The sequence below is a fragment of the Cavia porcellus genome, unplaced genomic scaffold (assembly GCF_034190915.1).
Source record: "Cavia porcellus strain 051 isolate PalLab524CR breed Dunkin Hartley unplaced genomic scaffold, mCavPor4.1 scaffold_27, whole genome shotgun sequence".
Taxonomy (NCBI): Eukaryota; Metazoa; Chordata; class Mammalia; order Rodentia; family Caviidae; genus Cavia; species Cavia porcellus.
In genome coordinates this window covers 52,260,607-52,284,893 of record NW_026947510.1, presented here as the reverse complement: position 1 = coordinate 52,284,893, position 24,287 = coordinate 52,260,607, and the positions used below count along the sequence as shown (strand labels likewise).

Sequence of the window (24,287 nt, the reverse complement as noted above, 5' to 3'; positions counted from 1 at the left end):
TCGAACTCAGGACGCCCACGAGGAATTCAGGGCTGAGGCCATGCCCGCCCTTACAGCCCTCATAATTATGTAAAATACCAGTTTTTCCATATATGGTACTTAATATCTGTTCTTCTGGTAGGACAGGATTTAGGGAAAACACAGCTCGCGGGGCGGAGTGTCAGAGCCCTGGACCTTCCCAGTCTAGTCTCGCCTAGCCTAGCTCAGTACCAGCAAAGCAACCCCGTCCGACCCAGCCCTTTGCTCTTAGAGCTGCTTGCTCCTGATTGGATTCGTTGTGTGTCAATCCTTGTTTAGTCCATTGAACCCGTCCTAGGAGGCGGGGCTCCCGCCTAGGAAGCGCGGGGGAAGGTAGAACGGGGGTACTGGGTGAATCGAGTGCTTCTGGCCACAGAGGCCACGCCCACCATTTTCCACAGGTCAAGTTATCTGTCCATCAAGGCTAGAGGCGCGCGGGAATGGGTGAGGCAGGGAAGTGGGTGGGACAGTCTCTAGACCCCGCCCCGTTGCCGGGCGTGTCTAGAAATAGGCCCTCCCCTAAGGGGCGGGACGAGAAGGCGGCGAGCTGCCGAGCTGGGTGCGGTGAGGCGCGCAGATCACCGCGGTTCCTGGGCCGGGCACGGAAGGCTGAGCGAGGCTGACCTGCTCCAACTCCCGCCTCGCGTGCTCGCCCCACCCCGCCGCCGCCCGAGCGCTCGAGAAAGCCCTCTGTGGAGAAGCAGCGCCTGTTCCCCGGGGCAGCCCAGGTTCAGGTGAGCGAGCCCTGCCGGCCGGTGCCGCCCGGGACAGCCGGGCAGCCGGGCAGCCGGGCGGGGGCGGCTCGGAGACGCGCGGCGTGTGGGGCTGGCGGCCGGCGTGGGGCCGTGGGGGCCGCGGCCCGGGCACCGCATCCTCCCTGCAGGCTCGGGACCGGCGCGCGGCGGGGGCGAGGCCGAGGCTGCCGGACGCCGGGCTCCGTCCCTCCCCGGGCGCATTCCGGGCCCGGGCACGCGGGCCTCCCCACCCCCGCCGCCGCCGGGGCCCGTGCCCGCCTTCGCCGTCCGAGGGCCGAGTTGGGCAAACTTTTTAACCCTTCCGGGAGCTGCTGCCCGCCGGCCCCAGCCGGCGAGGATGCCGCGGGGGTCCCGGGGCACCGGCCCCTTCGGAAGTCAGCCCGCGCGTGGGGACGGAGGTAACGGGCGGGCGGGGACCGCTGGGTAGCTGTCAGGGCGTCCTCCTGAGTCAGACCCGGACCATCCCGCCGCAGACACTGCGCCCCGCTTGGTTTCCGCCCTCCGCTGCCGACTTCCTCGTTCACCCGCTGCCCTCGCTCGGGCCAGGAGGGGGCGGGGAGAGGTGCGCAGGGTGCGCGGGGAGCCCGACCCGGCGGGAAAGACCACTCCGCCCGCAGCTCCTCGGCCTTTGAGTTCTGTTGCTCATGGGAGGTAGGGCACGACTCGCCGGCTGCAGTGGGCCACCCCGGCGTGCACCTGATTCCACCGCCACCCCGCCTCTCTCCGGCGAGGGACCAGGAGGCTGAGAGGTGACCCTGCCTCCAGGACCGGATCTGAGCTTCTGCCTTTCCCGTTTGGGCCAGGTGTGGGGTTTTCTAAATTCGCCCCCCAAACCCTTTCCGCGGTCCCTGTGCAGGAATCCTTGCCGTAGCGCGTCCTGAACCACGCCCAGGGCAGGGCTGTGGCCCCTCGTCCCTATTCCTGGAAGGGGGAAGCGGAGTGTGTCCCCCGCAGGACAAGCTTGGGGCTGTCCTGAAGATGGGACGGTGTGAGTGCCTGCAGCCCCACCCCGCGGTGCAGGGAGAAGGTTCCTGGGAAGTCCCAGGTTTTGGAGACAGGCAGCTCCCTCCTCTGGGCAATGGAGAGGCCCGCGGCCGCTTCTCGGTTCGCTGCGCCCTGTTGTGGGTTTAATAAGGTTTCAAAGTAACTATTGAGTAACTGTTGAAGGGGAAGAGAGTCTTAGCTCTTTCTCCTGCGTTGCAACACAGTGACAATTTCTCACTTCACTCTCCTGGTGTGAACCTGATAACCTCACCTGATGGGTTACCCTCATTTTGGTGGAGAGCGGCTCCTGGAAGGCCTGCTTGGGCAATCATGTGATATTTGTCATTTTATATACTGTGGGTGGGGGGAGGGTAACAGATGTGTAATTGAGCAAATATTTTACTAGCTTCTCTGTGCCAGGGGCTTCACCAGGTGGTGTGTATGTGGGGGGTGGGCACCAAGTTGAATAAGACCTGGCCCCTGCCTTGGGCATTTAGGAGAGAGCTGAGACAGCTCTATAGATGACTCCAGTGTGAGGTGGAGACGATAGGGACCTCAGAAAGGTACTATGAATCATAGGGCTGGATGAAAGGAGCCAACTTGCTGGGTGCTATCCTGGAGGCCTCATGGAAGAGGCCGCTGTCCTCAGGAAGTTGCCATCTTCAAGGAGAAATAGTGACAGAATGACTTCAATACAAAGGCATCCTGTGATATGTGTCTCAAGCATGTCACAAAGGACTGGAATTTCAAGGCTGTAGAAATTCCCTGGCTGTCGTGCCCGGGAGGGAAGCTGCCAGGAGAAAGGAAGGAGCACAGTGCAGGTTCTGCAAACTGAGGCCAGCACATGGTGTTGAGAGTGGAGAGTCACTTATGCATAATTGGAGGGTAATTAAAAATGTTGAGAGATTGCTCACTGTAATTTGAGAGCCATTGTGCCCCCATATGGCAGTGGGGTGGCACCAAAGAGCTTGGCTCTTCACACTCAGCAAGTTCTGGCAGTGCAGGTGGGCAAATCCAGAGAGAGCCAGGTGCCCTGCGAGCCAGCATTGGCAGCGTCCAGGTCTGGACAGTTATCCAAGCCCCAGGCTACCTGCCTGACAGATGTATTCTGTGGGGGTGTTGGTCTGGAGAGCATAGGAGGATCAAGGATAGGAAGCACTGGGGCTCTGGATTTTTAGTTTTATTTTTGAACTTTTTAACCTAAGGGGTTGGAGATGGAGAACTTCTCTTATAGGATGAAGGATGCATGTTAATTACAGCCTGCCTTTGGCCTGCTCTTGGTCCAGAAAAAACAAAACAAGGGATCAGTTAGCTCTTTAAAGGAAGAAAAGCTCACTCAGAACTGAAGCATTGTGTAGCCTGGTTAGGGTATTGCTAGAAGCCAGGCTGCCAGAGCTGTCTTCACTTCCTCTTCCAGCTAATCCTTCAATAAAGTACTTAAGACAGCCCCTACCAGCTTGACATCTTTATTTCAAAAGGAGAGGAGGGGTTGGCTGTTGTTTTCTTCCGAGCCTATCCCTACCCTTCTCTTGGAGGGGGAGAAAGAAAAACCCAAAGTAAAGGGGGAAAAAAAAAATTCCATGCCTTGACAGCTTCCTCCCAAGCATCATGTTCCAAAAATATTTAGAATAACAAAATCTGTGTGTCCTCTTAATTAAACAAACGTCCTAATTTACTGAGCATAAAACAGCATCTCTGCCCTCGGGGGCAGGAAGTGCTTTTTCCCTTTGTGCAGCCCCAGAGAGTCACTGCCTCTCTGCTTTAACCCTTGGTGTGCTGAGCCCTGGGCTCCAGTCCTTTGGTGACAACAGAATGGAGTCCTGGCTTCCCCTCTGGGTAGTGGTGCTCCTGCGGCTTACAGAATTCAATTCTTAGAACTGGGAAGTGTAGGGTCCCGGGAAAAGTGAGTTTTAGAGATAGGCAGAGTTCAAAACCTGAACGAGTCTGTTAGCTTTATGACTTTAGGTGAGTCACATAATCTCAGTTTCCGCATCTATAATATGGGAATTGTGATACCTACTGTGCAGGGTTAGCTGTGAGAACTAAAGGGAATTAAGTGTAAAGGGTCTGATAAATCGAGGCTCTATGTAAGGTTAAAAGAGTATCAAATAGACTTAACTCCCTGGTCTTGACAAACTGGGTTGTCAAGAGGTGAGAGCAGAGTGGACTCTTTTCAGTTGCTTTTAGGGTAGCTGAGTGTGTTTTCTATTTCCAAAAAGGTGTGCATGTGCTGGGCTTGTGGGTCATGAAGCTTCTCTGCTGAGGCTTTTGGGTGAGGCTTGTGCTGAATAAGTGTTTCAGGGCCCTGACCTGGCCGGAAGATCTGCAGACTGACGGTGGTTTTAGTTCTCAAACATGGTTTCGCATGGCCTGAGTGATAGCCAAGATGATATAGCTGGAACATGGGCATCTTTGAGACCTGGCTCTGGTCAAGGGCATGTTTGATTTTGTTAGAAAATGTCACACCCTTTATAAAGTCATTGTACCACATTACATGAGACTGCCTGGAAAATTGAAAAATTGCGTAATTAAAATTTCTGCAAAAATGCTGTTGTTTCATAGGCATCTTATACCTTATTGATGGGAGTTGATGTCACACAGCTCTTTGAGAAGATATCTTGGCAATAGCTATCAAAACTTAGTCCTAATTGCATTCTAGGAATTTACCCCCCAGATAAACTTGAGTGCAAAAGGAAATGTCTGACAATATTTATTGCAGCATCCTCAGAGAAAAACACAGGAAACAAGCTAGCTGTCTATCAGAAGGGTCAAATTAATCATGGTACAGTGGTGCAGTGGAAATCCTTGCAGCCCTCAAAAAAAAAAAAAAAAGAAAAAAGGCTGATCTGTATGTACTGATAATACCTACTCTCCAAGGTAGGTTGTAAGTCAGAAATATCAGATGCAATATAATGTTGTCTGGTGCTTTCTTTTGTATAAAAGCGAGTACATGTCCTCTCTGCCTTCGTGGATGGATCTGGGAGGATACTGAGACCCTGCTGATAGTGGTAATCTCTGATAGAGACTGCAGCTGAAGGTGTTCCTCTGGAGGGGTGGAAGTGAGCATTATGTCTACTCTGATGCCCACTCTCATGTTCCGAGAAACGGTGGATTTTCTGCTCTGTATGAGAAGGGGGAGCCTGCATGTGCAGCCTTTGGCCAGCGTTCCCACATTCGCCTGGCTCTAAATCATGTGCTTTTCCATCCAGCGGAACCCACCTGGACCAGGAGGCTAAACTAGACCCACACTCAGGTCCTCTTGTTTAATTTGAGGTCCTTGTAGCCCTTTCCGGCTCCAAGCCCATTTATCTTTCAGACATCTGGCCTGTGGTTTTACCTATTAACAACAGTGGGGAATTAGAGGATCCTGATGGTGTTCTCAAGGAAGGTCATCTTTAGCCTTGGGTGGTGCAGCTACTGGAGAAGCTGCCTGTCTGACCACTGCTCAGCTTCCTTAGTGAAGCCTGCAGAAGGGACATGGCAGGATCCCCAGCAAGTTGTGTCCCCTGCAAGACGGCAGCCTGAGGAATGGCATGAGTCACAGGAGGGCATACCCAGTGAGCCCGGCTCTAAAATGGGCCTGCTACCACACAGGCAGGTGACAAGTGTCTGCTCCCCACTTGCCCTTTATGGTTCTGATGCGAATCTCTTTAAAAAGGAACTGAGGCAGGCTTCTGCTGCAGTCGGTCAGGCCCGTTCTGACAACTGAGTTCTCGGGCCAAGGTGATTCAGTGCCTGGGCAGGTGGTGCCAGAGAAGGCTCCTTGACTTTGGCCGAGGTGGAGGCCCGCTGGGAGTACCTGCATCAGTTGTCTTTACCTCCGGCCTGGAGGCCCAGGCTGCAGCAAGTCCCCACCAAAGGGTGTGGCTTCCTGTGGTGCAGGTTGGGTGGAGGACTTGAGAGAGACTGAAGGTGGCTGCCCCCCCCCCCTCCAGTCACTTCCTTGTGGCCTCCGAGGTCCTTGAGGACCTTATATGCCATGCAGAGGAGAAAGGGGTCCTCCCGCCCCTCGAGCCAACATGACAACTCTCTGTGTACAGTTTGATGTGTTGAAAGAGGTGCAGGTTGATTTCTTTCTTGTAGAAGGCTGTCACCCACAACAGGTTGTTAACATTTTGGAGACTGAAGCCTTATGTGTGTTTTTCTTTCTTTCTTTCTTTCTTTCTTTCTTTCTTTCTTTCTTTCTTTCTTTCTTTCTTCTTAACCCTAATTCGAAAGGATGCTCTGCTTAAAAGAAAAATTATCTGCAATAATAATAAAACTCCTTGCGAATTTACTTAAAATTGTAGGATGTCTGAGCTGGGAGATCTTGGGTATCATTTTGAAACATTAAAAAAAATTCTCCCCCCCTTAGAGGAGGAGTGATTTGCCAAAGCTTATTCTGTGAGTTGGTACAGAACGTTGGCTCCTGGTTTCACTCAGCCTTTCTTGCCAAACCAGGAGACCTCGTGTTTTTTAAACCGTTACCATCCCCTTCTTGGTCTTCATGCATGAGTTAGCCATGCAGCAGGCACTCCATCTTCCCTTGGGAATCTCCTTCCGCTCCCCTGATCTTGACCTTTGGGAGGGCACGAGGTTGAAAGCGGGAGGTGAACTTCTTCCTGTTGGGCAGGGCCCTTGGCTGGATGTTCCCGCAGCTCAGAAAGTCAATATTTCACATGGGGTAGTGCCAGGCAGCAGGGTAGGGCGTTCAGAAAGCCACACTGGCCTCCATGCGGTCATTTAGTCTGTTGGGATTTCTGGTAGCTTCAAGTCATTTAGCTCTCAGGTCACGAGTTCATTGTGTTTTCCATATAAAACATGTAAAGGAGATGAGCGCTTTGGGATCGGGTCTATCTGAGGCTGGAGCCCTACCCTGTGCTGTTAGCCTCAGTCTCCCCACCTGGCCCATTCCAGTGCAGTGAGACCAAGTCACTGGGACCGTCCCAGTGCCTCAGACGTCGTTTATCAGACATGGGTGCCTGAGGCCTGTGAATGCATGTGCTGTGGTCCAGTTCTTGCCTTCTCCCCTCCTTCATATGATCGTCCCTGTGATGTTTCTCAGGTGGTGGAGATAGATATTCAAGTTTGAAACATTTTAAAATCTGTCAAGTAAAGCTGACCTTTGAAAATTAAAAAAATTATTTATTTATTCATTGTCTTTTTGAGACAATCTCTATGCATTTCAGACTGGCCTTGAGCTCATCCTGTAGCCCAGGCTGGCCTGGAACTCACAACAATCCTCCGGCTTCAACCTCCCGAGTGCTGGGATTACAGGTGTGTGCCACCACGCCTGACTTGACCTTTGATAAATAAGGTGTGGCGGCCAAAGTGACCAAGGGACCTGGCCTGGACATCAGAGGCCATCAGCTTGTGTACCCTCCCCAGCATATAGTACAAGTTCACTTGTTTCATGGAACTAAGCTAGTTAAACATTAAACAAAAGTGGACACACTTTCCTTGAGGGCAGTCTGTGTTCCAAAGCTGCTGTGTTTCCTGTGTTTTACGTGAAGTCACTAGGCTGGAGAAGGCGACTTCCTGTCTGATAAACATAAAGAGCAGGCATTTGGAACAGTTCGGGTGACTCAGTCCAACTTCCCGGTAATGGGGCAGATGCTAGAGTTCACTGGACTCTGAGGACCTGCAGGTCAGAGGTGGGGGTCCCCGTCGAGACTCCCCCTTCCCGCCCAGCACCTGGCACAGTGCCGGCCCCAAGGCCCTGCTGTGTGATTGGGCATCAAGGCTCCCTGGCGTCTTTGCTTCTAAACCAGTGGCCTGGAACAGACATAAGGTTTGGATGCTGTTTTGTAAGACTGACATTGTGTAGTTGTCTGGGAATCTAGGATGAGAAAGGTGGTTGCAGGAGGCATTTCAAAGTGTTTATTTCATTTAAAAATATTATTTCACTTCCTTTTTTCCTCAGTGGAGGTTGAACCCACAGGCTTGTGCACGCCAAGTGCATGCTCTAAGTACTGCTGAACTACATCCTCTGCTCTGCATTTAGCATTAAGAGCCAGGTATTGGGTGTAAGGGAATCGCCCCCACATTTTTTGGCCAAGTCAATATGGAGAGACCCTGTGGCTCCTGCTGTGTGTTCTGCACTGTGCTGGGCCTTATGTGGCTTCATTGGAGATGGGGGCTGAGAGCCCCTGTCTGTCACCAAGGAATCTTAATCTTCAAGGCAGGCTCAAGCTGTCTGAGTAGTTGGGGGATTTTCTAGCATCCAGAGCCAGGTTCTGGAGGCTGGAATGATCTGGGAGGAGGAGGAGGAGGAAGGATGCAGGAATGGACAAGAAGAGAAGGGAGGGAGGTGAGCCTGCATAGTGGCCTGAGAACCAGGATGTCTGGGTTCAATCCTAGATCTGCTGGTGACAATAATATTTAAATTTAATTGAGTACCTGCGTGCACAAGTTTCCATGCTAATGCTTAAAAAAAAAATGGGTTATTTCATATAGTCCTTCCCCAGCACTTACAGATGAATGACTTTCACTTGTGGGCCTGCATTTCCTCACTTGCAGTGCAGGGCCGCTGATCCCTGAGGCCTCCTCCCTCTCCAGTGGCTTTGTCAAAGGAGCTGAGGTTTGGGCTGCAGCTGCCACTCGATGGGGTGCCAGGGCCATAGTGTTGTCTGGGCTGCCAAGCTCACCTTTAACCCCAGATGGCTGCTTTTCAAGTAAGCATGGTGGATCCTGGGGGAAAGCAGGTGAGAAGACTGTACGTGTGAATCCAGGCTCAGGATGACTTACCTGCTGTGCCTGCCTGCCGTGGGCAGGGTGGTGCATCGTGCCCGCTGGGGGCCTGCTGCCTTCCTGACTGGTGAGCTCTTCGTGACACCAGCACCAATGTAAACTCTCATTCCTTCCTTCCCTCCTTCCTTCATCTGTCCACCTGTTGAGCCAGGGTGCAGGTCGCTCTGTCATCCAGTAACCACTCCTTACAACTTTCTCTTTCTGCAAGGAGGCCGCTGGGTCAGGATGCTGAGCTGAGGGAAACAGGAGCTGACAGTCTGCAGGAGATACAGATGTTGGGAGCCAGGGGAACAGGCACAGAGGGGTGGGCAGGTTCTGCCCTGTCACAAGGCACCAACTGGCCACAAAGTGTCTAGGAGCCTGGCCGGGACCTGGATCCATCACCCAGACTCTGGCAGTGCTTTGTTCAGAGGTGATTCAGGTCGGCCAGTGCCCCTGAATCACAGGGCTGGTGAGAGGAAGACCTCCTCTCCTAGAGGGGCTCCCAGCCCCAGCCCCTTCACAGCCCATTAAGCCTGCTGACTTGTGCCATTTCCTGGAAATGTGGGTGTACAGGATTCCATTCCCAGGTTGTAAACCTTGGGCTGGATGCTGGGAATTCTGTAGAATTCTGCTCCTGCCCTCCAGTGTTCTCCTCACTTTATTCCCAATCAGAGGACTTGGGATGACATTTTTTTTTTTCATGAAGTAGTGGGATCAGTTCCCTTTTGGTGAAATAGGGGCGCGTTGTTTAGAGTCAAGCATCACCACTACAAGGCTGACAGGAAGCCCAGCTGCCCCTCACCCACCCACTGTTTGCATTTTTCTGGATTTCCTGTCCACGCACACACGAATCTTACAAAATTCTAAGCAGGACGAATACTGTGTGTGTTCTGACTTGTCTGCCTAATAGTATGATAATAAAGTTTCCTGTGTTGAAGCAGTCTCCGACATGAGAAAAAACATGTTTTTTGGCAGTTCTGGGGATTGAACTAGTGTACTACATCCTTAGCTATTTATATTTTAATTTTATTTTTTTTATTTTTGAGACAGCTCGTTTTTTTTTTTTTTTTTTTTTTTTTTTTGAGGCAGTTGCCCAGCCAGTTGAACTAGTTGGTGGTCCTCTAGCCTCAGCCTCTTCGTAGCTGGAGTTGGGCAGACGTGCCACCCTGTGCAGCACTGTGAATACTGTAATGACCATGTTATGGTCCACTCAGGAAGAACCACAGTTTATATTTCCAGAAAGTTCCATGGGTTTTATTGGCTTCTTGAAATTCATCCAGCAGATGTTTCCCAAGCACCTATTGTAGTTGTCTTGATCAGGGACAGCCAGTGGCCACGATGCATATGGCTGAGATATCCCAGCCCTGCACCCCAGAGCCTTATGTTTGGAACCAGGAACACAGTCACTTTCCTCTGGCATTGTGCCTATGACACGGGGGCTGGTGGTAAGCTGGGTGCCCAGCTGCGGTTGAGGGAAAACAGGTAAAACCACTTTGTCATTAGCGGTGAGGAAGCTCAGGAACTTGGAGCTGGGAGACCTTCTAGGCTCTTAGGAGGAAGATCTTCACCCTGTTGCCTCTCACCTACTCCCTGTGCTTCGGTTTCCAGATCTAAGCCTGAAAACCCATGGAGAGGATCAGGAGGGAGTCCCTGGCCTCCTGCAGCACCTAGGAGGAGGAGGAGGAGGAGGAGGAGGTGGAGGAGGAGGAGGAGGGCAGAGTGGTCTCTGAAAGGCCCACATGCGTGGCCAGGCCTCTTGGGCTGTCTGTGGCTCTGCAAGCCCTGTCTCTTTCCCCCACCCCCCCAACCATGGGCAAGAGTTGTAGCAATAAGTTGCAACAGTTTAGTTTCATTGTAAAGAGGAAGTTTCAGAATCCTAGTGGCTGCTTTTGGGCAGATAGGTGTTTTTTTTTGGCAGATGTTTGCAATGAGGGACTATTTGGTGGGGTGAGGTGAACTGGGTGTAAGGGGAGGAAGACTGAGTCTTTGCTTCGTCTCTTTTCTTTCACTTGAGAGAAGTGGTGTCCTCGCCAGCGCCGTAGTTTCCTCTTTCTAGCCTCCATTGACCTCTGTTCCTCCATCCTCAGCCCAGACTCAGGTTGGCCTGACCTGAAATCTGCTGCCTCCAGAGAGCAGGGCAGGAGCTGTTGGCTGCCTGGAAAGGAGCCAAAAGCCTGTTGCTGCCTGCTCCTCCCCGGGAAGGAGGAGGTGGGAGCAGGTCTCACACGCTGACAGGGACACCGTCACATGCCTGACGTGTTTTAGGCTTTGCAACTTCTTTGTGCCCCTCTCCTGCCTGCAGTTAGGATTTACATCACTGCGGGTCTCTTGGGTTTGAGTTTGTCATGGTCCCCAGCCCCTGCTCTCTCCCCTCCCCTGCTCTGCACATTAAAACAACAACCAGATCTAAACATTAACCTTAGATTTACTCTTTACGTACTGATTTAGAATTTGATAGGCTGGAGATACAGCCCAGTGATGGAGCGCTTGTTTAGCTTGCACGAGGCCCTGGGTTCACTTTGTTTATGCTCCTGTGTAGTGACTATAGGCTAAAGGTTATTTTTGATTTGAATTTATGCTATTTTGTAATTATTTACTAGCTGTGATACCAGAGGAGGGAGAGGTGGATACAAGGAACAGGGAGAAAGCAGAGGAGGAAGTAGGGTGTAGGTGATTTTAGAAGCAATGGATGAATGTAAGTATCATTTTCATCATTTGTTGTTTCATTAAATATGCATCAAGCTAGGTATGGTGGCATGTGCCTGTAACTCCAGCAATGTGGGAGGCTGAGGCAGGAGGACCACAAGTTTAACACTAGCTTGAGGCCCCGTCTCAAAATTAAAAAACAAACAAAACACAAGCTTGGGCATGTAGTTTAGTGGTAGAGCACTTGCTTAGCATGTTTGGGAGTTGCCCAGCCACTGGAACTAGTGACCCTCTTACCTCAGCCTCCTGTCATGAGCACAAAGCACCAAGTCCCTAGGTTTGATCCGTAGTACTGCAAAAACCGACCAGCCCACTCCATCGAGTGCTGGCTACATGCTAAGAGATTTCGAAGTTCTGGGGTTCTATCGCTGCAGACCCTGCAGTTTGCAGGCTAGTGGGGGACCAGATAGTGATCAGACCCAGCTGGCTGTGCACCGAGGAGATAAAGTACAGGCCGAGGAGAGCGGAAGTCAGGTGAGGGCAGGGGGTGAGTTTGCTGGAGCTGCTGTAGCAAAGCCCTGCTGTTCATTTCCATGGCGCTGGGTGCTGAAAGCCCAAGATCAAGGTGTGGCAGCCCGCTTTCCTCTGTGGCTGCCCTCTCTGCATCCTCACATGGTCTCCCTCTGTGCGTGCCTGTGTCCTGATCTCCTCCTCCAAGGTTGCTAGGCCTGTTGGAGTAGGTTGTACCCACCCCAAGGACCTCACTTTAATTTAGTTCCTCTTTGGGGCCCCATTTCCAGTGTGACATGCTGAGATACTGGGGTTAAGGCTTCAGCATGAATTGGTGGGAGCACAAGCCAGGGGACAGTGGGGAGGAGGGTGTGTGTGAGTGAGACAGAGGCAGATTCCCGGATTCCCCTTCCGCTCTCAGGCCTGTTTAGCGAGCATGATGTTCTCAGCCCCCAGATTCAGCCTTTTTCCCCTGAACCTCTGAGCCAGGTGACCTTCCAGACACTTTACACTGAAAGCGATGCAGGGCTATACGCTTAGAGGCCGATGGCTGGCCAGGGTTGCATGGCTGCAGTCAAGCTCATTCTGCTGAGTGTTGCTCCCGCCATGCCCACTGCCCTGGCAGCCTCCCAGCGGGACTCTGGGCTCTGTGCTGGCTCACAGGCTGGCCCTGGTCCCCTTTTAGAGAGCTGCCACCTGGACTTGGGCACTGTGCTCGCCTGGTGCAGCCCCTTCCCCTATGCTTGCGATCTAAGAGAAGATGCTCTGAGCAGTAGACCTTGATTCAACCTTCAGCTCCATCACTTGGCTGTCCAGGGGCTCTTGGGTAAAGCTGCCTCATTTCCTTGGCTTCAGAGGTGCAGGGACCTTGAAGGGTACACTGCTGCTTGTGTAAGTAGGCGGGGGCTGCAGCCTAGCTTGGCTGACCCAGGTCACCTTTCCTGCTCATCAGATCTTGGCCACCTCTGACAAGTTCTGTGTTTGTTTTCCTTATCTGTGGACTGAGGAAAAGAAGAAATGCCCCTGAGAGGTTTTTTTCCTCAGTGAAGTTTAGTTTTATTCTTTATTGTACATGTTATTTATATACAGTTTGTCCAATACAGGGACAGGTTCCCATTTTTTATGTATGAAAAAAACTCTACTTTAATCCGTTTTTTTCCTATCATTCTGTAATGCTTGAAGTCACATCCAGGTTATTGCACTTGATCTTGGCCTAAAAGCAGAGAGGCGATATACCCAGGTTATTGCAATTAAAATCTTTTTTTTTTTTTTTTTTTTTTGTCTTTTTCCTTTTTATCGGTACCAGGGATCGGAACTCACGACTGCCTGCTTGCAAGGCAGGTGCTTATGCTGCTGAGCTAAATCCCCAGCCCCTGCAATTAAAATCTTAAAATCTTGCGAGGGCAGCCACACTGGTGTTCCCATTTTACAGCAGGGAATGTTAAAGAGTCCCAATAACTTCAGTGACAAGCACCCCAGGGAACAACCAACAGGTCTAAGATCCTCTCCCAGCGGCCACTATCAGGCCAGTCATTTTCTGTATCCGGTTCCCTCTGGGCTCCAACCCTCTCACGTGAGTTAGACAGTGTACAAGGTGTGTTTGTGACCCTGGGCTTTGGTAGACTTTCATACAGTTACTTATAACTGTGCAGTCATAGGTGTTGAGCTCCAGTCCAGTCCTGTCCTCCCAGTCAAACCTTGCCCCACCAGGTGGCCAGCAGGTGCGGGTGGCAGGCAGCAGGCAGCCGGATTAGCTGGCTTTTGCCCCCCCCCCCAGCCTTCCCTGGCTGCCTCTTCCCCTTCCACCACCGCGCTGTTCTCAGCCTGCCTTCTGCCCACAGCCGGTTTGCCGCCCTCGACCGTTTCCTGTCTCTGCCAGGGTGAGGAGGAGGAAGAGGAGGTGGATGTGTACTGCCAAGCGCTCAGGAAAAATGCCTCGTTATACAATTAATTACTTGCTGCTGAGGTCTGTGGAATTCATAGTCCCCCATCAGCCCTCACCGCTCCCTGTGACTTTCTCCACTCCTCCCCTAGCTCCATCTACACCTAGTTCCCTGGGCTGCTGCCGCTTCTCTGCCTAGGACTTCCTAGAGGAAAAAACTGGCCTTGGTATGATGCAGTTATCTGACGAGGGTCCCTCCTGCTGTGTAGCAGCTGTGGCATCCTCAGATCAGGGACACTGGGGACCTCAGGCTGAGGTGCTTCCAGGTAGCAAGGCCCTGTTTCTGAGGAAGCCACAGTGTCTTTATACCTTGAGAAGAAAGGCTGCAGGGGTGGTCTCTAAACTAACCCTTTAAAACAAGTCCCAGGCTTTAATTATCTGCAGGTTGAAATAGTGGATCCTTTCCCCCACCCTCCAGTAACGCCCACCCCTTTCTTTGCTTCAGGCTTTCAGACAAGAATGTGAAGAATGTGATCCTGTATTGCGGACCTGAGCTGAGATCTGGGGTTGGGGCAGAACTCAAAGGCCCTTCCGTGCTTTACTAGGCAGCTTTGTTGTGCCGGGACCTGGGACATTCCGGATTGGTTGTGGTTGGTTGGGAGTCATGGACAACTCCAGGCTTTCAAATTCCTGGCTGTTCTGTGTGATCTGAGATAGCTGGGAGGGGTAGTGGTGGGGAGATAATTTCCTTTACGGACCCCTTATTTTAGAGAAATAGGTTCAGAGGGGTTGGAAAAGGAAGTCTGCCCTGGAGGAGGGGTTTGGTGTCAGCCAGGAGGACCAACACTTCAGGTTGCTTTGGGCCATGTCTGCTCTTTCTTTTCTTTAGCATACTACAACTGCTGACCTGCTAGGGGAGGCTTGCTGGGTGTGTCCTGCCCACTTGCTGCCCCGTTGCATCCTCCGAGGCAGAGAGACCCTGGAAGCCCCAAGTGGTGGAGACACCAACAGTAGTCACATGCACATTCTGGGCTTCAGGTACCCCACCACAAAATAGGATACTAGGATAACATACCTCACAGGGCCACAATAGGTTATTACATCAGCAACGATCTGAACAAAGTGCTGTGGCTGAGTACACAATTCTTTTTTTTTTTTGTGTGTGTACACAATTCTGTGGTCCTTTGGGGAGGCCTTTCTAAATCCTATTTTAGTGATGAAGAAATGATTAAATAACACCCAGATTCCTGCCAAATAGGGAATGCAGTGTTTATATTCAGATTGGCTTGACCCAGGAGTATTCCGTGCTTGTGTCCTGATCCCAGCATCCCTAGGGTGTGTGCGTACACACATCCATGTGTGTACACATGTGTGTGCACAGGTCTGTGTGTGCGTAGATCTCCGTATTCTGTATGCAGATAGCTCTTTGGGTGCACAGGTCTGCATATATTGGGGAGTGAGTGGGTGTAGGAATTGGCCCAGGGCTGGATGGTGTGGCCGAATTTGTGTCTTCTGAGGGTAAGGGTTACTGCTTCTTCCTTACTGTGTACGGTCCATGCCACACTGGAACCAGACTGTGACTTGGACCCAGGAGCGGTTCCTAGCGGGTGGTAAAATAAGCAGCAGCCAGGTTGCTGGTGACGGACACAGTGAGGTCATCCCCTGCTCAAGGACAGCTGGGGTTGGCCAGGTTTTAGACCAGGGTGCAGTGCAACCCACTCTAGGAACTTTAAGTTAATTTTTTTGGTAGCATGAAATGGCTGTCTTCACTCCTTGGTCCATGCTCCTCAGGGAGGCTGGAGGCTCTGGGCTGTAGCTTGCCCACTCAGCTTCTGTGGTGCTGCTGTCTGCCTTCCTATGCCCAGGCTGGCACCGCACTGGTTCAGTGGAGAACGGAGCCAGGGGATGGAAATGCAGGGAGCAGAGGGTGAACTCTGCTTTGCTTTCTTCCTCCTGGCGTCCAGGGTGCTGAGGGGCTGCACAGCAGCCAGGGGAATTGAACTCCCTACCTATGCCACGTGGACTCTCACCACTGGGTTAGGGATAAGGGTTGAGATGCTCTCAGTGTAGCAGATTTGATTTCTCATTCTGGACTCTTCCTTCTATCCTTGTGATATTCCCTCTAGACTGTTTCCTGCTTCCTAGGATGTTCCACAAACCTCCTTGTCTAGGGAAGTCACTCTGCCTCCTTCAGCTTCTGAATCTCGTTAAGGGGAGAGGTGGCGGCATAGCAGCTGCCTGAGCTTTGTCCAGCTTGGCAAGATCCAGTGGTGTCCTGTCCACACTGGGATGAATCCATCTAATGGCATCAAGTTGTGGGTTGCCTGCCTGAGGCTGGATCCCTATGGAGACTCTTCTTTGCCTCTGGACTTGAGTTCTGCTTGGCCTAACTCATGGAGTGACCTTGGGCCGGTGGATGGACTAGTTCAAGTATCTTCTGCCCAGTGAAGTTTGAGTCAAGTGGGTGTTTTTCACACTGTCAGCTGAGCCTCATGGTGGGTTGTGAAATTACTTTTGTGGGTGGCAACCAGTATTTTTAGAAATGAAATAAAATAGACTCAAATAGAAAATATCAGAACTCATGGCATGTATATATCGTTTTGTGAAGCTTTTGTTCAACGTTTGCCTGTATTTGTGATAAAAAGTTTTAAAATTTAATACATGTGTATATGTGTGCAGTACGCATATTTTTTCCTGGGTAAGATTAAAAAAAAAATGGTAGCCACCAGGCTGAGATGCTCTGGGTGCTTGTCACAGACTCTATTGGGATTCTTTCCTCCAGGTCTGAGCTGAGCTGAGGCTCCCCTCGGCTGCCAGGGCAGTAGAACAAACCCTTTGACTAAAGTTCTGGACAAAATTCTGGGAAACGAGCTGCATTCCTGGGGTGGAATAAATCATGTTGAGTTGGGTTAGGCAGGATGTGACTTCAAGCCCCTGAAGTAGGCTGTGAGGGCAGTGTCTGTGACTGAGTCATTGTGAGCTCAGCCGAGACACAGGCGTCTTGAGAGAAGGGGCCAAGGTTGGGGGAGGGCTTGGCCGCCCGGGGTGCCACCAAGCACTGATCCAGTCGCACATCGAGTCCTCACCGTGGTTCTGTGAGCACAATCCCTCGAGTTTACAAGGGAGGGGACACAAGAGCTACTCCTTACCTGCATACCGGGTCTTCTAGGGGTAGCTGGATGGTTTCCATTTCCCCAGAATCCAAGGCCAGTGGCCAGGTCAGCCTGGCTGCATATGTTCTGTTAAGTGGAGGCCTGGCCTTCCATGTCCAGCTGGCCAGCCACCTAATCCACTTCTTTTACGATACAGTATCTTCTGTGACAGTCCTGAATAAATAACCATTTGGAGTGTCTCTCTCCTTTTCTGGGATACAACTTATCAGAATCCACTTAAACACTGATCAACTCAGAAAGATTGTTTCTAATGCCCGGCCAGTTCTGTCTCAGAAAGGAAACAGTGCACATCTGTATAGCTAGTGGGAGGTGCAGGTGGGGGCGGCAGTGGTTATGGTCCTGGACAGCTGCGGAGGAGCCTCGGTCCGTTCTGGCCTTGGCTGTTTAACCTGCCAGCTACACGCTGGTCTCACTGATGTTTGGACAACCAGGTGTGCCCTTATTTGGCTTAACATAAGTTATTTAAGAATGGGCAGTGGAGATTTTGTTGGCTCCACCATTGGAGTGTGAGCCTTTGGGAAAATTAGAGCCTTGGAAGTAGTTCCTGAAGTTTTTTTTTTTTTTTTTTTTTTTTTTTTTTTTTTTTTAAAGACATTATTATTGAGGGTTTGGGGACCTAGCTTGATGCTAGAACACTTGCCTAGCACATGCAAGGCCCCAGGTGAAAGCCGCAGCAGGTGTGGGGGCTCTGGGCTCCAGTGAGCTTCACAAATTGTCTCATTTCTGATCTTGCGTTGCACTTCTCAGCAGTCTCGATGTGGACTCTCAAACCCGGCATTCTGTACTTTCCCATTGAGACAGCGGCCATATAATTAAATCTTTTGAGTATGGTAATTTTGCTGCATTGGGTTTCAGTTTTGCTCATGTGCTTGAGGAAAGAAAAGCCATTCTATCAGCAGAACCGAAGGGAAGAAACAGCTTCACTGTAGGGATCCAGAGGGCTCAAGTTGCCCCCGTGCATGTGTGGGCAGCCCGAGCAAGCTCAGGAGAGGCTGTTTGCAGGAGAGCACGGCTGGCGTGCACTGGGAACGACTGTGCATGCGGAACCAGCCACGGTTCTCCTGTCAGCCTTTTCAAACTGACAGGAGGTGAGGGGAGAGATGTCCGCCTTTCACTGCTCGGAAGGGGTGCCACCCCTACCTGAAACAATTTGCTGCTTTTTGTAGTTCGCCTGGGTGGCAGAGTGCAAGCTCACTACCCAGCAGGGGAGGCAGGCACACGTGTGATCTCATTGTGCAGACATTAAACCAATGAAAAGCAAAGCCAGGGTCCAGTGTAGATGCCTCATCTGTAGATCCAACCCTAGGCCTGCCTGCCTGGCCTCTTCACTCACTCACTTTGTCAGAAGCTGCCTGAGCTGCTGCTTGCTGGTGCCCTCCTCCCTCTCCTGCTGCGTTTTTCCTCTTCCCAGAGACCTTAGACTCCTTGTGGATGGTCATTCTCTACAGTTTGAACAGTTCAGGTCCTTTTAGCAGCATTGATTCGATTGGAGGTCTTCCATATTCAGTGTCCTGGACTTCAAGGAGTTCTAGGGGACGGGACAGAGAGGCAGAGGTTCTGGGCTGGAGCACACTGCTTGCTTGACCTGAGGGTGTGGAGGAAGGGTGTTGGAAGGCTCCTGGGGAGGGGCAGACCCCTCTGGCTTTGGAGGGTCTCAGTCAGTGGAGAATCATGGAGAAGGGCCATGCAGCTTATGTCCAGGAGACGGCATGAGCAACAGCCGCACTGTGCAGAGTCAGCTCTGGTGGATAAAGGATCGGGGGCTGAGTGTGGGAGCTGGCAGAAGTCTCGAGCAAGGAGCTCGACATGCTGCATGGCCATGAGGGTAGCTTCTGCAGGCCAGGTGAACCGCAGGGCTGGTGCAAGCGGCAGGATGTCTGCAGGCCCTCATTGTTTTCTGCCCTGACTCATGTAGTTTGTATGACGAGGTCCCAAAGCCATGTAGCAGAGTCCTTGAGACTGGTATGTTAGTGGAGGGGAACAGCTGGATGATTTCCTGCCCTAGTATGACACGCATAACACGTGAGGTCTGTGCCCAGGAAGCTCTGCAGACACTGGCCTGAGAGCTTCTGGGGTGCAGCTACTTCTGGACCACGGTAGGACTGGACTCTGCTGACACCCCCCGAGCCACGCACTTAGGAGCCAGAGGGTAAATCTGGGTGCCTTTGCCTTTTCTTTTGTACACTGAAACCCTTTCTACATGGCTGAAACAGGGAACTACCTTTCCCCTCCTAGGTGGGAAGAGCCCTCTTCCCTAGTCCCTGGGACTTTCCAACTGCTGAGTTCTTACTGGCCCCTGCAGTGGAGGTCAGGAGGGTGAACTCTTTAAAATACAGATCTGGTGATGTCACCCTGGCCTCTGCTCCATTGCCCCTAAAGTGCACATTCCTAAATGGCTGATAAGATCCTGGGTGAACGGCCCCTACATCCCTTTAACATGGGCAGAGGGAATCTAAACATGAAATTCTGGTGTCTTTTTAAAAAAAAGAACGAGCATTTATTTTTAAATTGATAGATGAAAATTGCATGTGCTTATCATGTGTAACATGGTGTTTTGAGATCTGCACTGTGGTCCTTTTTGGTGGCTGGGCTTTGCTTGGGTGCAAGGCAAAGTGGGAACAGCTGCAGCGCCTGCCTTGCTCAGGCAGGCCAATGCCAGCATGTCCCAGTGTTCCCTGGGCCTGCCGAGGGCCTCTGTGCAGCCTTTGAGGAGGGAAGGGCAGAAGGGATGGACCTGGGGCCCTGGTGCTGAATTCTTCTCCAGCCTTTCTCTAGTCTGGTTTCCTTATCTGCTCAGCATCAGCTGGGGCTTGGATTGGAAGACTGCTAATGGAAACAAGTCCCAGCTTCTTCTGTAAGCAAACAACATTCCTGAGGAGGGAGGGAAGGGGCCCATCTGCAGTCCTCCCATTCCTCAGCGGCTTCTACCTTCTGGGCTTCAGGGAGCCAGGAGGAGCCTCCCACCTATCCACAGCCGTTCCCTAGGGTGCTGTGGGGTTGGCCCTTAGAGCAGAGTGGCCACTTTGCTGGTTCTGGTGTTCGCAGTCTCAGAGCCCTGAACTCTAATATATTGTCTGAGCGGCACAACAGCCCCTGCCTGTAGGTGGGACATCTTGCAGGTGAGAAAACTGAGGCCTGGGAGGTCAGGGGAGAGCTGGTCATGCCAGACTCAACCCAGCTCTTCTAGCAGGGGTCTCAGACCTGTGGGACCAGGTTTGAGAACTCTTTCTTGCAGGAGTTGGGCAACCTGGGTGATGGAGGCTCTCAGAACCTCTGCGAGCACTGCGGTTGTGAAAGGGGTCCAGGCATAGCACGTTGCTGTCTTCTTGGGATGCGTGGGAGGAGCCTGGAGAGTCCTAAGCTGTGGGGAACTTCACAGGCCCCAGCTGTGATTCCTAGGAGGGAGGAGGAGTCAGTGAGTCAGGCGGTCCGGGTGGAGCAGTGAAGGGTCAGGTTCTGCACTGGGAATTTGACGCACAGCTCTTCTGAAGAGAGGTGCTTTTTCCTCATTCTAAAGCTAGGAATGTGAGGTGCTAATAGCCTCAAGATCTCAGGACTTGGGAGCCCAGGCATGGAACTCAGACTCAGCTCTTCCTGGCCCCAGAGCCATGCCTGCTCCATCCCATCATGGTGCATTACAGGCATTTACCTTGGGATTTCAAAACTGATGTTTTTTTGGTTCTGAATTGATAGCGAAGGCTGGGCCACTTGCTTGGCAGGTGCAGACTGTCACCCTGGGCAGGCCATGGCCTTCTCATGGCCTCCCTGTGGGAGCAGAGGCCCTCCCGGCCTGTTTTATGGCCTTTCTGGTATGTTGGTTTGGCGGTAGGTGGCAGGTCCTTCCACCTTGGTAATTCAGGATGTCAGGGTGTGAAAACTGAGGTGGTTCAACTTTACTGAGGGCTTAGTGGAGGCTAGTAATTATCTTTGTTCTTTCTCTATTCCGTTTGTTTTGAGAATATACAGATGAGGTGACTGCCCCCCGCTGTGGTTTCAGTCTCTGCTTCCTTCCGCCCTTCTCTGCCTTTCTGCATAGCTCAGGCACTTCCCAGCCCCTTGGAAACCTTCCTTCTCCATTCCCTCCTTCCTCATCTTTGCCTTGTTTTCTTGCTTATGCGTTCATTCATTCAGGAAAATGGTGCTGAAGCTTACAGGTGCAGATATTTCAGAATGACAGCAGTTAAGGCACTGTCACTGATGTCCCTGTGTACCAGGGTGCTCTTGTCACACCAGGTGAGGCTGAGGGGAGGATCTAATACAAGCAGATGTTTATGAAATCTGAATCATGCTCATGAAGGTGAACAGTGAAGTACATGGTGATCCCCTATTTCTGAGGATTTACTCCTGGGAACTCACAGGGGGCTTTCCTGGGCCAGGTGACACTTGGCATTCAGATGATTGAGACTGATGCCTGTTCTGAAATCAAACTGTAAGGAATTACAGTTCCGCCGTTTAGTGGCTGTGGTAGAGAGGAGGAGAAGGGCGGGTGGGAAGTTCTTTTGCTGTGCTGAGGAAGAGCCTTACAGAGGAGGTGGTGTTGGAGCTGAGAGCTAAGAGAGCTTCTTGGAAGCCCTGAGCTTCCTGAGCAGAGCGGGGATGAGAGCAGGCATTGATGTGAGGGGCTGGGGAACACGGTGGGAAGGAAGAGCCGGTCAGGGTCACAGAAGGCTTGCTCCCCCAGCAGGGAGAATTGGGAGAAGCTGTGGAACTGCTGAACCACGTGAGCTGGCCAACTGAAGTCCACAATACAGACCGCAGTGTGAGGCAGCCAGCCTTCCTGAGGGCAGTGAGGATTGAGCTGAAGGCGTTCTGTAGCAGAGGCCGGGGAGAAGGCAAGGTGGCAGCCAGGAGTCCTACAGCCCTGCCAGACGCTGGGCAGGGACTGCTGGAGGCTTGCCGATCCACAGGAGCATGGCTTAGATGGCTAGGTGGGAATTATTTATCTTGGTGTCCCAGTGGTGCAGCCATGAACCCCTGGGACTACTCCTGATTGGTCAGAAATATTTTCTAAGTGACATTTGACGCAAACCCAGGATGAGGTGCACTTAGTGTAACCTGGGTGAAATCACTGACCCTCACCCCTTGCCTCCTGTCCCTATACATGGCTGCCACCTGTCTTCCATTCCTCACCTGGACCATTAGATTCTGGGCACTTTAGGCTGCTGTGTCGGAGGCTGTGAACTTCCAACCATCATGGCCCATCTGGGGAGTCACAGAGTGGTTTAAATTGGGATAGTTAGGATATTTATTTATTTGCTGGACTGGCGATCAAATTTAAGTTCTCATGCAAGTGGTGTACTACTGAGCTAAGATCTCCCAGCCCCTAGGATCTTTAAAGAATAGTCCAGTAGGTAAATGTTGGTCAGATCCCTTAAAGTACCGTCTCCTACGAGGGACAATCTTTCCTTGACATCCTTGATGTGTCATCCATACTGGTCGTGTTTGGGTCCTGGAATCGGTTTTATTTGGAAGAGTTGGCCTGGGTACTCCGAAGCTGGGAGAGGCTTTACTTAGCAGAGGTCTGCTTTGCAGTATATTTGCTTACTCTAAGCTCTTAAACCAGGGGTCTTGGGGAGGGGGGCAGCTTTGCCTCCGCTGATCCCTTGGTAATGTCTGCAGACATTCTTGGCTGTCACACTGGGGACAGGATGCTGCTGGCCGCTAGCTGGTGGAGGTCAGGGATGCTGCTAAGTAGCTTAAGATGAACAGGGCGGTCTCTCACAGCGGTGCATTATGCATCCCAGAGGTTCACAGTGCTGAGATTGAAAATCACTGCCATAACTGTTCACCATTTGATGTATAATTTATGAACTGCTACACTCTTTCTATATGTTGGTCCTGGAGTACTTTCCTACATCTTGTCCCCTCTCCATCAGTATGCTACCCGGCTCCAGGGACTTTCAATAAATGCCACAGCCTTCTTGACACTTGCCCCAGGCACGCACGTTTTCACTTGAGGCCCTGTTCCCTGCTCCATGGCAGGTTGTAAGCTCTGCTCCCTCCCTTCATTGGGTCTTAGGTCAGAGCTGTTGTTGACTCTTCCCCTCTGCAGCCAGGGTGTTCCACGGTGACAGGTGCCCCGCCTCGTTGTTAGGTGTGTTTAAAGGATATATATTGAATTTTTAAAAAGTACGTGGAATGAAACAGGGAAAGAAGTGTGGCGTATTACTTGCATTTACAGGTGAACCTAGAGAGGTGGCATAGGCCCAAGTCATGCTGCAAGCAGTTCCTTTTCATAGGACAGATCTTCCTGATGGATGACTGCTTTTTAGGGTTGGGTACACAATGGCCAGGACCAAAGTAGCCCACGCTGTCTGTCTATGCAGTACCTCAGTGCTCAAATTGGCCCTTCCACCAGTTGTGTATGCAGCTTTCCTGTTGCATACTATATTATATACTTTTCTTTTGGTACCAGGGATTGAACTCACAACTTTGCATGTGCCTGGCTGGCGCTGTGCCGCTGAGCTATATCCCTAGCCCTGCATCCTATATTATAAGCCCCCTGAGGCCTTTGTGTCTTTGCTATGTTTTTTTGCATGTTGATCCTCATTATCTTTCAGTTGATTAAGTGAATTGAATGGGTTTCGGGATTTTTTTTTTTTTTGTATTGCAGCAGCTGTTTCCATAGAACCTTTCTTAGTTGTGAAGTTCAGGCCTTTGATAATTTCATTCATCTCAGAACCTGCGGCTGTTAGGAAAAAGGTGTGGGGGGGCATGCTCACCTGGGTGGGGAGTGCTGGTGTGCCTCTGCAGCAAAGTTCTGCCCTAGACTTTCCAGCACCGGAGCAGAGCTGCCGGGGTCTCTGCAGACACCGTGGTGTGTGTGCCCAGGCTGCTGCTGACTGGATCGTCCAGCCCCCAGTGGGGCAGGCTTGTTGGAGGTCACAGCCACCACCTGCTTACTTTCAGCCAGCAATTTGAGTAGCAGATGTCGAGTCCCTGTGCAAGGCCGTCCGAGGAGATGGGTGACAGCTTTGAGGACACATCCTTGGGTCTGTTTAACCAGGAAGTCCTTGGTTTCCTTGCCACAGCCCTGGCTACCTCAATGGTAAGGGGGAGGGTTCAAGTGGAAACCAAATGGCATTGAAGCTTGCGAGTCTGTGTTTAAACCTGGGTTTTGTGGCCTGTCTGAGCTTCGTCCCTCTCACCTGTAAAATGAATATGATGCTATAGAGACCTTGGGAAGTTATTGCGGGGCAGAGTGAGCAGAGTGCTCATTACAGGCTCTCCACAGGTGGTCAGTTTATGGGGAGCCTGAGGACTTGAAAGCTCCCGACCTCATACTTGGCCCCTGGAAGTCTTTAGCTCCGTGCTGGTTGTCTAGGAATGGAAAAGCTCACAGTGCTTCTCCCAGCGGCTTGGCTCAGCAGGATAAATCCTGTCTTTAAGGTGCCAGTGGTTTGTTTTCCAAATAAACACGCAAATTAGTAAAAAGAGAACCAGAAGGAGAGAGAGGGTTCTTCGGGATGTCTAAGAAATAGAAGGTCCAAATGGATGTTAGGAGGGAGGCAGAGAAAGCAACTAATACAGGAATTACATTTTGGGTTAAAAAAGAGGTTTTTGGTCAACCTATTTACTTTCAGTTTCATCATTTCCTGAGACCTAATT

The 24,287-nt window shown here is 51.5% G+C and overlaps 1 protein-coding gene across 1 annotated transcript in view; it reads left to right on the top strand.

Annotated features, from left to right (window-relative positions):
• Positions 1 to 562: 562 nt before the first annotated feature.
• Myh9 (myosin heavy chain 9) overlaps positions 563 to 24,287 on the top strand; it is an 84,035-nt gene continuing 60,310 nt past the window's right edge. Inside the window, exon 1 of the mRNA XM_003470459.3 lies at positions 563 to 752. The gene's annotated coding sequence lies outside the window, so the exon portion shown is untranslated. The remainder of the gene's footprint in view (positions 753 to 24,287) is intronic.